General features: G+C 43.3%; 1 protein-coding gene and 1 pseudogene across 48 annotated transcripts in view; one reads left to right on the top strand and one right to left on the bottom strand.

The window, feature by feature from the left end:
- The window catches only part of BASP1 (brain abundant membrane attached signal protein 1), a 1,209,505-nt gene that overhangs the window by 1,117,939 nt on the left and 78,048 nt on the right, over positions 1 to 13,518 (top strand). The window contains exon 1 of one of the 47 annotated variants that reach the window (XM_050794740.1): positions 3,446 to 3,450. The exons of the other annotated variants lie outside the window; for them this stretch is intronic. The gene's annotated coding sequence lies outside the window, so the exon portion shown is untranslated. Of the gene's footprint in view, positions 1 to 3,445; positions 3,451 to 13,518 lie in introns of those variants that run through there. 47 annotated transcript variants of the gene reach the window in all.
- Positions 1 to 13,518, bottom strand: part of LOC126957185 (uncharacterized) — a 107,481-nt pseudogene that overhangs the window by 75,909 nt on the left and 18,054 nt on the right. The gene's annotated exons all lie outside the window — the stretch shown is intronic.

The following is a 13,518-nucleotide window of genomic DNA, read 5'->3' as shown; positions in this document are numbered from 1 at the left end:
ACTCCCACCACCACCAGCATTTCTTTAGCTGGGAAACTTTTAAGCTTCTTACTGGAAGTTGCTGCCATGTGGTTAAAATCCCCAACAAGTAAAATGTGAGCTTGGCATCAATAATCAGTTTTGTTTTAGAGTCACATTCATCATAGTAAGTTGCAATGAGACAGACTCCTTTTTAACTAGGCTTCTAGTGATTTCCCTGAAATCTAATGGAAATTTTGAATCTAGGAAGAATTTCGTAAAACCAATTGTATGTAATTTGTACTGAGAAATTTAAAAATATTTTTCAATTTGAGTTCCAAAGTAAGAGGAAATATGGAGGAACATGCTCCAAATCTTGTGCCACACATTTTAACATATTCTTCTTTTCTTTCTTCTATTTATTTTTTTGAAGATGGGGTCTCGCTCTGTTGTACAGGCTGGACTGCAGTGGCACAATCATGGCTCGCCGTAGCCTCGAACTCCTGGGCTCAAGTGATCCTTCTGCCTCAGCTTCCTGGGAATGCAGACACCTTCCAGCAAGCCTGACTCATGTAAAACATTTTATAAAGATTTTTCAATATGTTGCCCAGGTGGGTCTCAAACTCCTGGTCTTAAGTAATCCTCCAGCCTTGGCCTCCCAAAACTCTGGGATTACAGATAGGAGCCACCAGGCCTAGCCCTTTCATTTCTTTTCTCTTTTCTTCTTTTATTTTTCTCTTCCCTTCCTTTCTTTCCCCTCTTTTCCTCCCTCTCTCCTTTCTTCCTTTCCTTCCTTCCTTCATCATTCACTGAATATAGTGGCCAAAATGAGTTGACAATTGTCGAATGTTGAGGCCAGGTGAGGGGTACACAGGGCATCGTTGTTCTTTTCTCTATATTTTTGCACGTTTGAAACTTTCCATCATAAAAAAGGAAAAATGAAACAGTGGCCAAGAGAAATGATCCTGGCTTGAGAATTGGGCTGTTCTTAGCTTGAAAGAACCATTGCAGAAAACTCAACAGAAGCAGAAATTACATATAGTTCAAACTCATTTTCCTAGGAGGTTTTTTTTTTTTTAAAGAAGTATTTTGCTGGAACCTAAAAACCACACTCTCAAACGGTTTCAACATAATTCCTCCTGGCAGGAGTCAGAGATGGCTGGCGTACAAGACGGTTGAGAAAGTCCATGACATACAGTTAGTGGCTGGTTGAGATAGTTTCCAAATATAAATGGTTGGAGGACTAGAAAAATAGACAGAAAGCAGTGATTCTGACATTAGTCACATGGCTGCCATACATGACCGACTTTACCTGAGAACCAAAAATAGAGTTTTAGGTTCTTCCACATTATAGTTCCTACATGTCTTTTTGCTTGGGGGGCGGGGGTGGGGGAACTCCTTACCCGGCTTCTTCTAAATAAACAGAATGTACAACCATGCTTAGAGCAGACTGCTCTCTATTTCAGATTTTCCAGGGGAAAAGAGGAATGTACATTAGGCAGATTATTTTACCTCCCTAGTCATGCCAGGGTAAGCTTCCTAGACCAACTAATTCTCCTTCGAGGTCTGGCAGCTCCCAGCTCCCAGCTGCCAGCGGGCCAGGCAGAGTTCCTTCCTCCTCCACCATCTGTGGCCCCAGAGATTCCCCTTCCACCGGGGCCAGCGACCAACTGACCACAGGCTGAGTGCTCCAGGCCCTGGCAGCTCAGAGGACGCGGAAACGGCAGCACACTTGCGGCCCCCCGGAGTCTATCCCATCTGGCCTACCATCCTGTCATCTCCAAGGATCACTCAAGCTCTGGCCAGGCCGGTAATCTGTCTCCTTCACACACCCTTGCCCCCTGCTGCTCTGTGGGGCTTTCCCACGGACTCCTGACTCCTCTTTTACTCCCATGGCAACCCTTTCCATCGGGCTGTCTGGGATTCCTGTTCTTCAGTGGATACTTCCTTCTGTGTCCTCAGTCTTCAAAGAATGCGCACCCTAGCTGAGGTCCCACTCCCTGCAGAGTATCCCGGCTTCCCCCTTTTCACATTTCATCTACTGGGTTGGGGACTCATTTACACCAATACTCCATGATCACTTGCAATCTATGACTCTTCCTCCTTTTGGAAAATACTCCTGCTCTGTTGAGTCCTTGATATTTAACATGTGTGTGTGTGCGTGCACGGGTGCTCGTGTGTGTGTATATACATAGTGTTCAGTGCTCCAACTTCAATATCCAATGATGTGGGTTCTCATTTTGGTTTTGTACTCACTAGTCTGTGCGACTTCGGTCAAGTTACTTTCTTCAAGGCTTGTTAACTTTCCTATAAAATGTGGACAGCAGTACTTCTACAGCATGGGGTTGTTGTGAGGATTACATGAGAAGATCCATATAAAGTGTCCAGCGCATTTCTGGCATAACTCAGTTGATGTTAACTATGATCACATTTGGGCTGCTCACTTTCCTTTTCAAATCCTCCCACCATCTTGAAAAATGTCAATGTTCTTTGGCACCACACAGCCTGCTCCTTACAGTTCACAGCTTCCTTAACTCTGGGGCGTGTGTTTCTACCGCAGGCCTGCCCCACTTTCTGGCAACAAGCTCCTTCTCCCTGCCTCGGTCACCTCCTTCCTGTCCACCATGTCCTTGTCTTCCCATAGCACTAGCCTAGGACCCTCCCACCTCAGCCAGATAGTCTATTTCACTGAGACCTACACAGTTTGTGGTGTGTACCTGATTCATCTTGTGTGGATGGCATGTTTATTCTGTGGTTATATTTTTCATAATTCATCCATTATAAGGATCCATATGGGGCTGAACCACTTCCTACACCCCACCCGCATTCCCATAAGCCGGATCGCATGCGAAGAATCTGATAATCTCCCTCTTATCTGGAGATTTGGTCTTAGTTCAGCAATGCCCCTGATCCAGGGAGTTAGTGGTCTAGGACACAGACTTGGCAGGGACGTGAGGTGGCACTTTTCAGTGGCCATGACTCGGGGGCTGGGAAGCAAGGAGGCCACGAGGCGGTCTTGAGCATGTGAATCAAGCCTGTGATCTTGGATGAGGGGTGGAACAGGGCCTGTGAGTGGTGGACATGCTCAGCCGGGTTTCTGTGCTTCCGAGTTTTAGGCTTGTTACATTTTCTTGATTTTCTTTGATTTCCCTTTCTCCTTTCTTTAGTACCTTTGAAAATCCCAGTCTGTTTCACTTCTGCTGAAACACAGCAAGGATAAGGGATTTTGCCCTGGTGTGGCTCCGTCTTCAAGATGACAGTTACCTTTGGGAGGCAGAATGCCAGGGGCAGAGGGAGTCCGACGGAGGGCTCTCTATGGTGATCCCCCACCTGTGGCACACAGAGGATGCCCAAGTCAGCCAGCTGAGACCTTCCTGTCCCAGGGACGTGTAGAGAGGGAATCTGGGGAGAAGATTTAGCTTGGTATGTGCCTTATCTTTCCCATCATTCTGAGAGGTGAAGTGGCTGTTTCTCAGAATGGAATGGAGGGGAAGGAAGATTCTGGTGGTTATTGGAGAATTAGAACATGACAAGGGACTCACTCCATTTTGTTTGCGGTTTTATGAATTCTCAAAACATCAGAGGCATTTTTACTAAACAAAAAAAAAGGAAAGGTCCTGAAAAGGCAACTTTTGATTGACTACCATTTTGGGGGATTTATTCATTCTTGTCTTGTAGGTGGATAACAAAGAATAAAATATAATTGTATAATACTTTTAAAAGACTACAAGGAGTTGGGAGATCTGTCCACCAGGCTCTGCTCACTCGCTGAAAGGCAACATGATTTACTATAAGATGCTTAACTTTGCTCTATATTTCCTGAGGTTTAAAATAAGATTTGTACTGATCTTTTCCTTTAAACTGACATGAATAATAAGGGAATATTTATGTCAAATAATTTGAGCAACTCAAGGGAGCAACGTGCTTTAAAAACGCCAACCAGACTGTGAAGTTTGTAGGTATTTGAGGAGACCCACAAAATGGACTGGAGAAAATAATGGGCATGTCTCCAGAAATCACCAACAGCTGTGCGTTTAAAGAGAAATAAAAATCATATTTCATATTGAGAAATTAGAATATTGGGGTTGAGTAGACAGGAAAATAGGGAAGAAAAGGAGATGACACCGAAAAAGAAGCCTTAGAACTTTGTACTTCATCAGTTCAACTTCTCTTCATTGTCATTCCCAGAATTCCATTCTACTACTTTTTCCATGTTTTTTTTTTTTTGAGATGGAATGTTGCTCTGTTGCACAGGTTGGAGTGCAGTGGCATGATCTTGGCTCACTGCCACCTCCGTCTCCCAGGTTCAAGCGATTCTCCTGTCTCAGGCTCTGAGTAGCTGGGATTACAGGCGCCTACCACCATGCCCGGCTAATTTTTTATTTTTAGCAGAGACAGGGTTTTGCTATGTTGCCCAGGCTGGTCTTGAACTCCTGACCTCAGGTGATCTGCCCACATTAGCCTCCCAAAGTGCTGGGATTACAGGCGTGAGCCACCATGCCTGGCCTACTTTTTCCAAATTTGGTCATGAGTTTCCTAGGGCTGCCATAATGAAGGACTACAAACTGGGTGGCCTAAAACAACAGAGGTCTCTTTTCTCCAATTCTGAAGAACAGGAGTCTGAAATCAAGGTGCGGGCAGGCCCGGTTCCTTCTGGAGCTCCTTCCATCTCTCCGAGCGGCTGACAGTCCTTGCTTGGTCTTCCTTGGCTTGTAGACACATCACCCCCATCTCTGCCTCTGTCGTCCCACGACGTTCTCTCTCTGCATCTCAGCGTTCAAATATCCTCTCCTTACAAAGACAGCAGTCATATTGGATTAGCGCCACCTAGTGACCTCAGTTTAACTTGAGGACAACTGCAAAGACCCTCCTTCCAATAATGTTACTTTCACATGTAAAGAGGGGTTAGGACTTCAACATATTTTTTTGGGAGAAGACATACAATTCAACCCAAAACATTGACCAAAACTTCACTTTCCCTGGGCGACCCCGGCATGGCAAGTTCTCTGCGTGGATAAGGCTTCCGAGTGGTTGGTTGTTTTTTTTTGTTTTTGTTTTTTTGTTTGTTTGTTTTGAGACGGAGTCTCGCTCTGTCGCCCAGGCTGGAGTGCAGTGGTGCAATCTCAGCTCACTGGAAGCTCCGCCTCCCGGGTTCACACCATTCTCCTGCCTCAGCCTCCCGAGAAGCTGGGACTACAGGCACCCGCCACTACACCCGGCTAATTTTTTTTTTTTTTTGTATTTTTAGTAGAGACGGGGTTTCACCCTATTAGTCAGGATGGTCTCGATCTCCTGACCTCGTGATCCGCCCGCTTTGGCCTCCCAACCGAGTGGTTGTTTTAACAGGCGTGCCTGGAGGCTCAGGAAGCAGGAGCTACAGGGACCTGCGTTGTATTGTAAGCGACATGAGGGTGCCTTGCTGTAGTTTCTTTCCTGGGTCTCATCACGCCTTCTCCTAGCTCTCAGTTATTCTTCAGCTGGCAATCCAAGAAATGTATTTGTAGTTTAATGAATAAATCAAATACTTTAAAAAATGGGTTTAATCTTAAAAATCAAAGACTTTAAAAAAGGGATCACAATGTATGTTTCTAGCGTCTTGCATTCACCTTTATCTTTCCTCCTCCATCTGCTACAGTCACAAGGAGAGCATCCGCTTGACCTGTAGTCAGGGAGCACTGCTAAAGGTATGTCTTCACTCAGCTGCAGTCAGCTGGTGACCGCAGATGCATTATGAAATTAAATGTCCTCCACTTTTAAATCTTATTTTAAAGCTTCTACGAGTCATTAAATTTTTTTTGCTTATGGATATCATCAGGAGTGGTAGGGTGGGAGGAGAATAAGGGAAAGAGAAGAGGATGTTTTCAGCTGAGCAGAGGAAGCAAAGTTTGACATTTACAAGACCCGCATGTTATCTCTGGCCTGACCGTCTTGGTTCACATTCTTGTGTGGGTTCAAGTTTCCTGAGCACATGCATATTGACCTTCCTAAGAGGCCAACTCTGGATTGCCACGAGTCAGCTAACTTCTGCTGCCAGAAAATGGATTTTTTTTTCTTCAGCAAAAAGTGCCTTGTGCAATTTTTGCCTAATCAGGTCTGAAAACTAGTGACCTCTCATTTTGCAAAAACAGTTCACTATTGACAATATGAATAAAAACACGTGAATTTACATAAATTAAGGGTTTTGCGTCTATTTCTGTGTGCTTTGACTACAGTGTCTCCTAGTGGACACTTTTATGCTATACAAGTTTCTCATGGTTGATCAATTTTCACAGAAATGTTAAGAATGCATTTGAACAAACTCATTGTTTTCTACAGTGGGTTCCTGGTTTGTTTCTTGTTAGGTTTTAATTTTTCCCCAGCTAAGGTTCACTTCTATACATGACCAAATTGTGTCTATGTACAATCTTCTGATTGTTCACAGGAAATTTTCTACACCCCCCTCTTCCTCATTTTAGGAGAGAATGAAGATAGAATAAAATGCGCGCATGAGGAAGTTGCCATAAGAGCTTTTGAACTGTGGTTGGTAACATGATATATGTATCTGGAAAATTAGAATGCTAAAAATACCGCGATAATGAGGCTTTAAAACTAAGATGATTATGACTTAAACATTTAAAAGCAGGGTAGGAATATGAACTCATTCAGCAAGAGTTTGACATCGATTCCATTCTAGTGGGCTTGTGGCAAGCATGTGGGGAGGAGGGGCCAGTCCCCAGATAAAGACCACATTCTTGTTGCTTTGCATAGAGGTGTCCTGCCTGCGACTTTATCCCCAGATAATTCAGGCTCTCCAGTTGCCCGCATGTCCCCTCTCACTGTGGATGTAATTAGGGTTCAGGTGAAAGTCCTCACCTCACTTACTGGCATTGTAGCTTCAGGAATCTGCAGGGTGGCAAAGTCAAGTGATTCGAGCAAGGATTGTCTTGTGCGGGGCACAGCTTTGGAGGGTTCTGAAGGCTCCTTGGAAGTGACTGCAAAGCTAGGGCAGAGATTCCGACTTTCAGATTTTACAAATGAGTCAAGAAATAAAGAAAGCTTTTAATGGGGGATTTTTAAAAGCTGCCCAATTAAAGAAAAAAACACAAAAACTTTTTTTCCCTGTAATAGCGTTAAAAATAAACTAATAATGGGCTGGGTGCAGTGGCTCACACCTGTAATCCTGGCACTTTGGGAGGCCGAGGCGGGTGGATTACCTGAGGTCTGGAGTTCAAGATCAGCCTGGCCAACATGCTGAAACCCCGCCTCTACTAAAAATACAACAGTTAGCTGGATGTGGTGGCTCACACCTGTAATTCCAGATACTCGGGAGGCTGAGGCAGGAGAATCACCTGGACCCAGGAGGCAAAGGTTGCAGTGAGCCAGGATTGCGCCACTGCACTCCAGCCTGGGCAGCAAAGCAAGACTCCATCTCAAAAAAAAAAAATATATATATATATATATAGAATAATGAAACAACTACCATCACCTACCATCATTGGTTCATAAAAGAAAGAACACTTTAACACAAAAGACAAGGCATAATTTTAAAAGCAAGGACATTTCTTCCCAGGAGAATATGTTTTATGTATAAGGTATATATGCATGTGTAATATATATGAATATACGTGTATATACACGTACACGCACACATTTGTCCTTACTTTCCTTTCATTTCACCATGAAGCAAAGAATAGTGTATTGTGAACTGGCAGTTGTCTGTGGACTGGCATTCGGGGACTGATATGAGAACTTTGTCACCGAACTTTGACATTCTCTGGTGTGACTCCGAGAGTACCTCCACTAAGTTATTTCTTTGAAATCAGGACTCAGGACTACATTGTTGCTTAAGGAGAGCTTTTGCCCTCTTGAGTTACAGAACTCGTTCCCTGCTGGCCTCAGCTTGTGGTGGAGAACATGTGAGAAGGTCAGAGCTGAGGGGCTCTTGGGAACCACAGGACCTAAGGGGTCTGCTGGTTAATCCTCCTAATTTTGTGCAGAACTGTACATGATTATTCCAGACAGATGGGAATGTGCCTGTATGTTCAGAACCTCAGAGGAAGGATTCCAAAGCCTCCCTAGACATTGCATTCTAACGCTCAGGAATGCTGGCTCTCACAGAGAAAATTAATTATAGACCCTTAGACAGCCATTTAGAGCCAGAACGGGCTTAACATCACTTGGTTTGAATTTCTTTATATTACAAAGTTGATAATCAGCCTTGATGACACAAAGGACATGCAAGGGTTCAATCAAGTTGTTTTTGGAGAGACCAACACTACTCTGTATGACCTACGCAGCCTAACACTGCAGCCTTGAACAGGGACACACATCTCAGATGATGGGCGGGCTAGGTTCGGCCTCCTGATGTAAAATCACAGTTAACCCACTCCCTGAGATGATACAGTGATTCATCTCGCACCTAACCTCGCTCCCTTGAAATATAGCGATGCATAATTTCACATCTAACCCCACCCCCTGAGATGCAGCTCTAACCGGTGAATATCCCCCCTGCCCCACATTTGAGCTGAAGAAAAGTCAACATTTCCTTTCCTGAGTACCTTCACCTGATGGGCTTGGACCCATTATTTTATTTTCCAAGCTTTCTTTTAATCATGCTTGAACTTTTAATCCTTTATTTAAAGGCCTTATCTTGTTTTTTTTGAGATGGAGTCTCACTCTGTCTCGGCCAGGCTGGAGTGCAGTGGCATGATCTCAGCTCACTGCAGCCTCCGCCTCCTTGGTTCAAGAAATTCTCCTGCCTCAGCCTCCCGAGTAGCTGGGATTACAGGCATGCACCACCACAACCAGCTAATTTTTGTATATGTAGTAGAAATGGGATTTCACCATGTTGACCAGGCTGGTCTCGAACTCCTGACCTCAGGTGATCTGCCCACCTCAGCCTCCCAAAGTGCTGGGATTACAGGCATGAGCTACTATGCCTGGCCTAAGGCCTTATCTTAATATTTAATTGTTTGATGTTTTTTCAAGTTTAATTCCATTTTCATGTGTCATTCCACATATGCACAATATTCTAATGCCCAGTTGATACTGAGCATTTACACGATGCATGCATTATCCTACTCTGCATGTTAAAAGTCTACACGTCGCATCGTCTTACTTGTATACATTTGCTGTATGCCTTTCAATTTGCTTTGTTTTGTCTTCCTAACTTTTGAATTGTTGTATATCTGGGATATTTAACTTAGTTTGTTGGTTTTGGATAATGTCTTTATAGTGGGTTGAGTGACACCCTCTCAAAAGATATGTCCAGATCCTAATCCTTGGAACATATGGATGGTACCTTATTTGAAAGAAGTCTCTTTGCAGATATAATTAAGGATCTTGAGATGAGGAAATCACCATGCCTTATCCTGGCAAGCCCTAAATCCAATGACAAGTGTCATTATGGGAGACACACATAGGAGAGACAAGCCAAGGAGAAGGTGATGTGAAGACGAGGCAGAGATTGGAGCAATGTGGCCACAAGCCGAGGAATGCTGACAACTGCTGGAAATGCTGGCAGCTACCAGAGGCTAGAAGAGGCAAGAGATGGATCCTCCCCTAGAACCTCTAGAGGCAGCGCAGCCTGCCAACACCTTGATTTTGGACATCAGAAGAGTACATTTCTGTCATTTTAAGCCATCAAGTTTGTATTACTTGGTCATGGGAGCCAAAGAAAACTAATATGCTAAGTCTCCAACATGTCAAGGCTGTGTTCAACACATTTCCTATAAGGTGCTAGTCAGTCATTATTCCCTTATTTAATAACTTCTTACTCTGCCTTTGGGGTAACAGATCTTGGTCATTTTGAATATTCTATTCATTACATTTTATTGGCCAGCTTATGGGCTACGTCTAGAATTGGAGACTTCTGTCTCTTTACCAATCAACAACAAAAAAAATTGGTTTCTTTTTTTTTTTTTCTTTTGAGACGGAGTCTTGCTCTGTTGTGCAGGCTGGAGTGCAGTGGCGTGATCTCAGCTCACTGCAACCTCCTTCTCCCAGGTTCAAGCAATTCTCTGCCTCAGCCTCCTGAGTAGCTGGGATTACAGGTGCCCACCACCACGCCCGGCTAATTTTTGTATTTTTAGTAGAGGTGGGGTTTTGCCATGTTGGCCAGGCTGATCTTGAGCTCCTGACCTCGTGATCCACCTGACTCGGCCTCCGAAAGTGCTGGGATTACAGGCGTGAGCCATGGTACCTAGTCTAAAAAAAGGTTTATTTCTAATTCACACATTTTGAAGCAAAACCCTAGAAAACATATAGAATTGAAGAGTTTGACATCTTAGAAGGAAATGTGAGTCATGTGAGGGTGTTTTTGAGCATTTATACTCATTGTACTGTTGTCACAGTTAGTGTGTGGTTGGGAGCTGGGCTTGTTGGGTGGGAATCCAGCTTTATCAATTGGCTGTGAGCAAGTTATTTATTTTCTCTGCCGTGATTTCCACATCTGTGAAATGGGTACAATATAATTGTACCAAATTGCAGGGTTATTTGGTGAGGATTAAGAGAAGTGATATATGTAAAGTTTTTAGAATGATACCTGGGGCATAGTGAACACCACAGAGGTGTTGACTAGTTAGTGTTAATGTGTTTATGCTTAAACATCTAATTAGTGTAAAACTCCTTAAAAATTGGAGGATCTGAACTCTTAAAACTTTAAATTATTTCCTTAGGCTAAAAGAATCAAGAAAGTGTTCCTAGGTACATAATCCTTGGTAACCCTGAAAATAGGGTTTTAAGTAGAATCATACATACTTGGATGAGTAAGAAATGACATGCTCATAAAGCCAGTATTAATTATGCTTTATGTTGTTGATGGCTGTAGTTAGCAGGCAGTATGACAAATGCCCTCCCTTATTAAACTAGCTACCCTGTCTCATTCCTTAATCCTTTGCAGTATTTCTCAAATATATTCCATCATTTCAATTCAAAGGTGAATTGACGTATCTCATTTAGTCCATTATTACCTCATTCTAGCACTACTGTAAATCTTCATGGAACCCATCCCCATGTAACTATTTTCCCTTCAGCAGAATTTTGAGCACCGCATCTGTAGTCCCCAAACCTTGTGAAATTCCCCAAGTCTACAGCAATGGCCTCAAAGCTCTTTTGATTCTGCATACAGTCAGTGGGGAAAAAAGTGACATGCCATATAAATAATACACAAATGCTATTATACTAATCATATGTACTTGATAAAACACATCACGGTAGAAAGTTTGGGGAAATGACTTTAAGCTGAAATGGGAAGTATTTCCAAATGTCTGTAGTCACGGTGCCAAGACTAACCATCAGCCACCCTTTCAAGGCACATTTTACACTTAGGGTGGGTTTGTTCTTTAATAACAGCGGATACAAATCTCATTACAATGCATCTTCCTGGTAATTTAATTTTTTTTCCCGGCATATTGTTACAGGTAAGGTGATCACTGTTGCTTTTTTTTGAGACAGAGTCTTGCTCTGTCATCTCGGCTGGAGTGCAGCGGCGTGATCTTGGCTCACTGCAACCTCTGCCTCCCAGGTTCAAGCGCTTCTCCTGCCTCAGCCTCCCGAGTAGCTGGGACTACAGGTGTTGGCCACCAGGCCCAGCTAATTTTTGAACTTTTAGTAGAGACAGGGTTTCAATGTGTTGGCTAGGTTGGTCTTGAACTCCTGACCTCAAGTGATTCACCCACTTCGGCCTCCCAAAGTGTTGGGATTTCGGGCGTGAACCACTGCACCCAGCCCATGTTGCTTTTAGCTCAGGCTGAGACGTAGGTGAGTCAGCTCTGCAGTTTTCCTGTTGCTTGTCTGTTCTTGCTCTATTAGTACTAATATTAAGTTCAATCTGTAATTTTTTTCCAGGAATCTTTTTAAGCCACTTGTCTATTTTTTGAGGATTAATTAAGCTAACATATGAGCCCTGTGTACCGCAAAACAGGACAATACGAGGGAAGTAAGGGGTGGGAAAGCCTGTATGGGAGATGGTCAGTGAGCGTATAAACTTATCCCACTCCCGTCACCCATACCACCTTGGGATAGATTCATACACTCACTGACCGTCTTACATACAGACTGAGTGAAGATGTAATGTCAATTGCTACAATTAATGTTGACGAAACAGAAGGCCCAACGTGTTCTTGCTGTCTGTCATTTTGTGCACCTTCAGCGTGGACCTGTATTTCTTTGGGGAACACTCAAAAACTTTGTAACCTGACTTCTAAGACCTTTTGGAGACTGGACTCCATCGACCCTTCCTGGTTGGATGGTTGAACAGCCCCTGTAGGACCCGAATTGGACAAAAGCAATTAGCGATTCAGTCCAAAGGGATTGCTCCCTGTCCTCCCTCTCAGCACGTCTTGTTTTTGCCTCTAAGAATTCTCTGACCTGACCTTGCCATGTGTAAGTAGAAAGTTCCGCCTTCCCAAGGAAACCCAGGGCAAATCTTCCCGCTCCACAAAGTCTTCTCCTGTAACCTCAAGGCGGCAACGAGCTCTTCTCTCTCTGACTCTGGAATTATATTTTTTGGCAATTAGTCAAACTGCCTGGTGAATTGTGTTCTATTTTTGTCCTTAAAAGTTAAACTTTTATTATTCTTACTCTCTTTCTACATGCTGGTGTCTTATCTCCCCGGATGGACTGGTAATTTCTTGATGATGAACCTATGTTTTCTCGTTCTTTTTAAAAAAAAAATAGCTAAAAAAAAATCAAGGTAATATGTATACGTAATTTAAAATGTTATCAGTACAAAAGAGCTTATCATGGAAAACACCATTCCCCTGCTCATTCCTTCCCATCTTTCTTTGTGCTTTCCTTAGGGGTATGGCCTTGCAATGCTTAGTTGGTTTTCCTGGCAAGTTCCTCTATATTTTACTGCTCTTAGTTTCTAATTTTTGATTTGTCACCTATAGACATTGTTGACTGAATTTCTGTTATACAATATAAGCACAGGGTGTTCTGATAGCTCTCCCTCTCATCTCCCCTTCCCGGCTTTTCAGCCTTGCATTTTCCTAATATGTTGTAATTTGCTGTTAAATTACTAGTCAGGATTTACATTGTTATGACCATATACATATGGTTTACCACTGAGCCAACTAGGGTATATAAGCTGATTCCTTTTTACAAACTTTTGTTGTTCCTGAAGTTGCCACCTTTTCTCATGTGTTTTGTTGTCTCTGAAAGTGTAATTACTTCTGATTTCCAAGTGTCTATCAGTATTAGTTTCCAAATTCTCAAATGCATCATAATCTTTCGGTCTAATTGATCTGACCCAGACCAGCTCTTGTCTGGATTGACTGTGCTGTTGTTATGCTGGGACTTCTCTCTGATGCTCCCTTGTGTTGGACACCCTTGTTTTTGATTCTATGTCTCTCTTCTCCTTGGCTTTGACCCTCATTCTGACAGTCTTTAAAAGTCTGAATATGTCTATTCTATCCTTTCTTTGGGTGGATAGATTGGTTGGGTATAAAATACCAGACTGGCCGGGTGCGATGGCTCATCCCTGTAATCCTAGTGCTTTGGGACACTGAGGTGGGCAGATCATTTGAGCACAGGAGTTTGAGACCAGCATGGGCAACATAGCAAAACCCCATCTCTACA

Source organism: Macaca thibetana, chromosome 6, assembly GCF_024542745.1.
Source record: "Macaca thibetana thibetana isolate TM-01 chromosome 6, ASM2454274v1, whole genome shotgun sequence".
Lineage (NCBI taxonomy): Eukaryota > Metazoa > Chordata > Mammalia > Primates > Cercopithecidae > Macaca > Macaca thibetana.
This window is presented reverse-complemented; position numbering and strand designations above follow the sequence as displayed.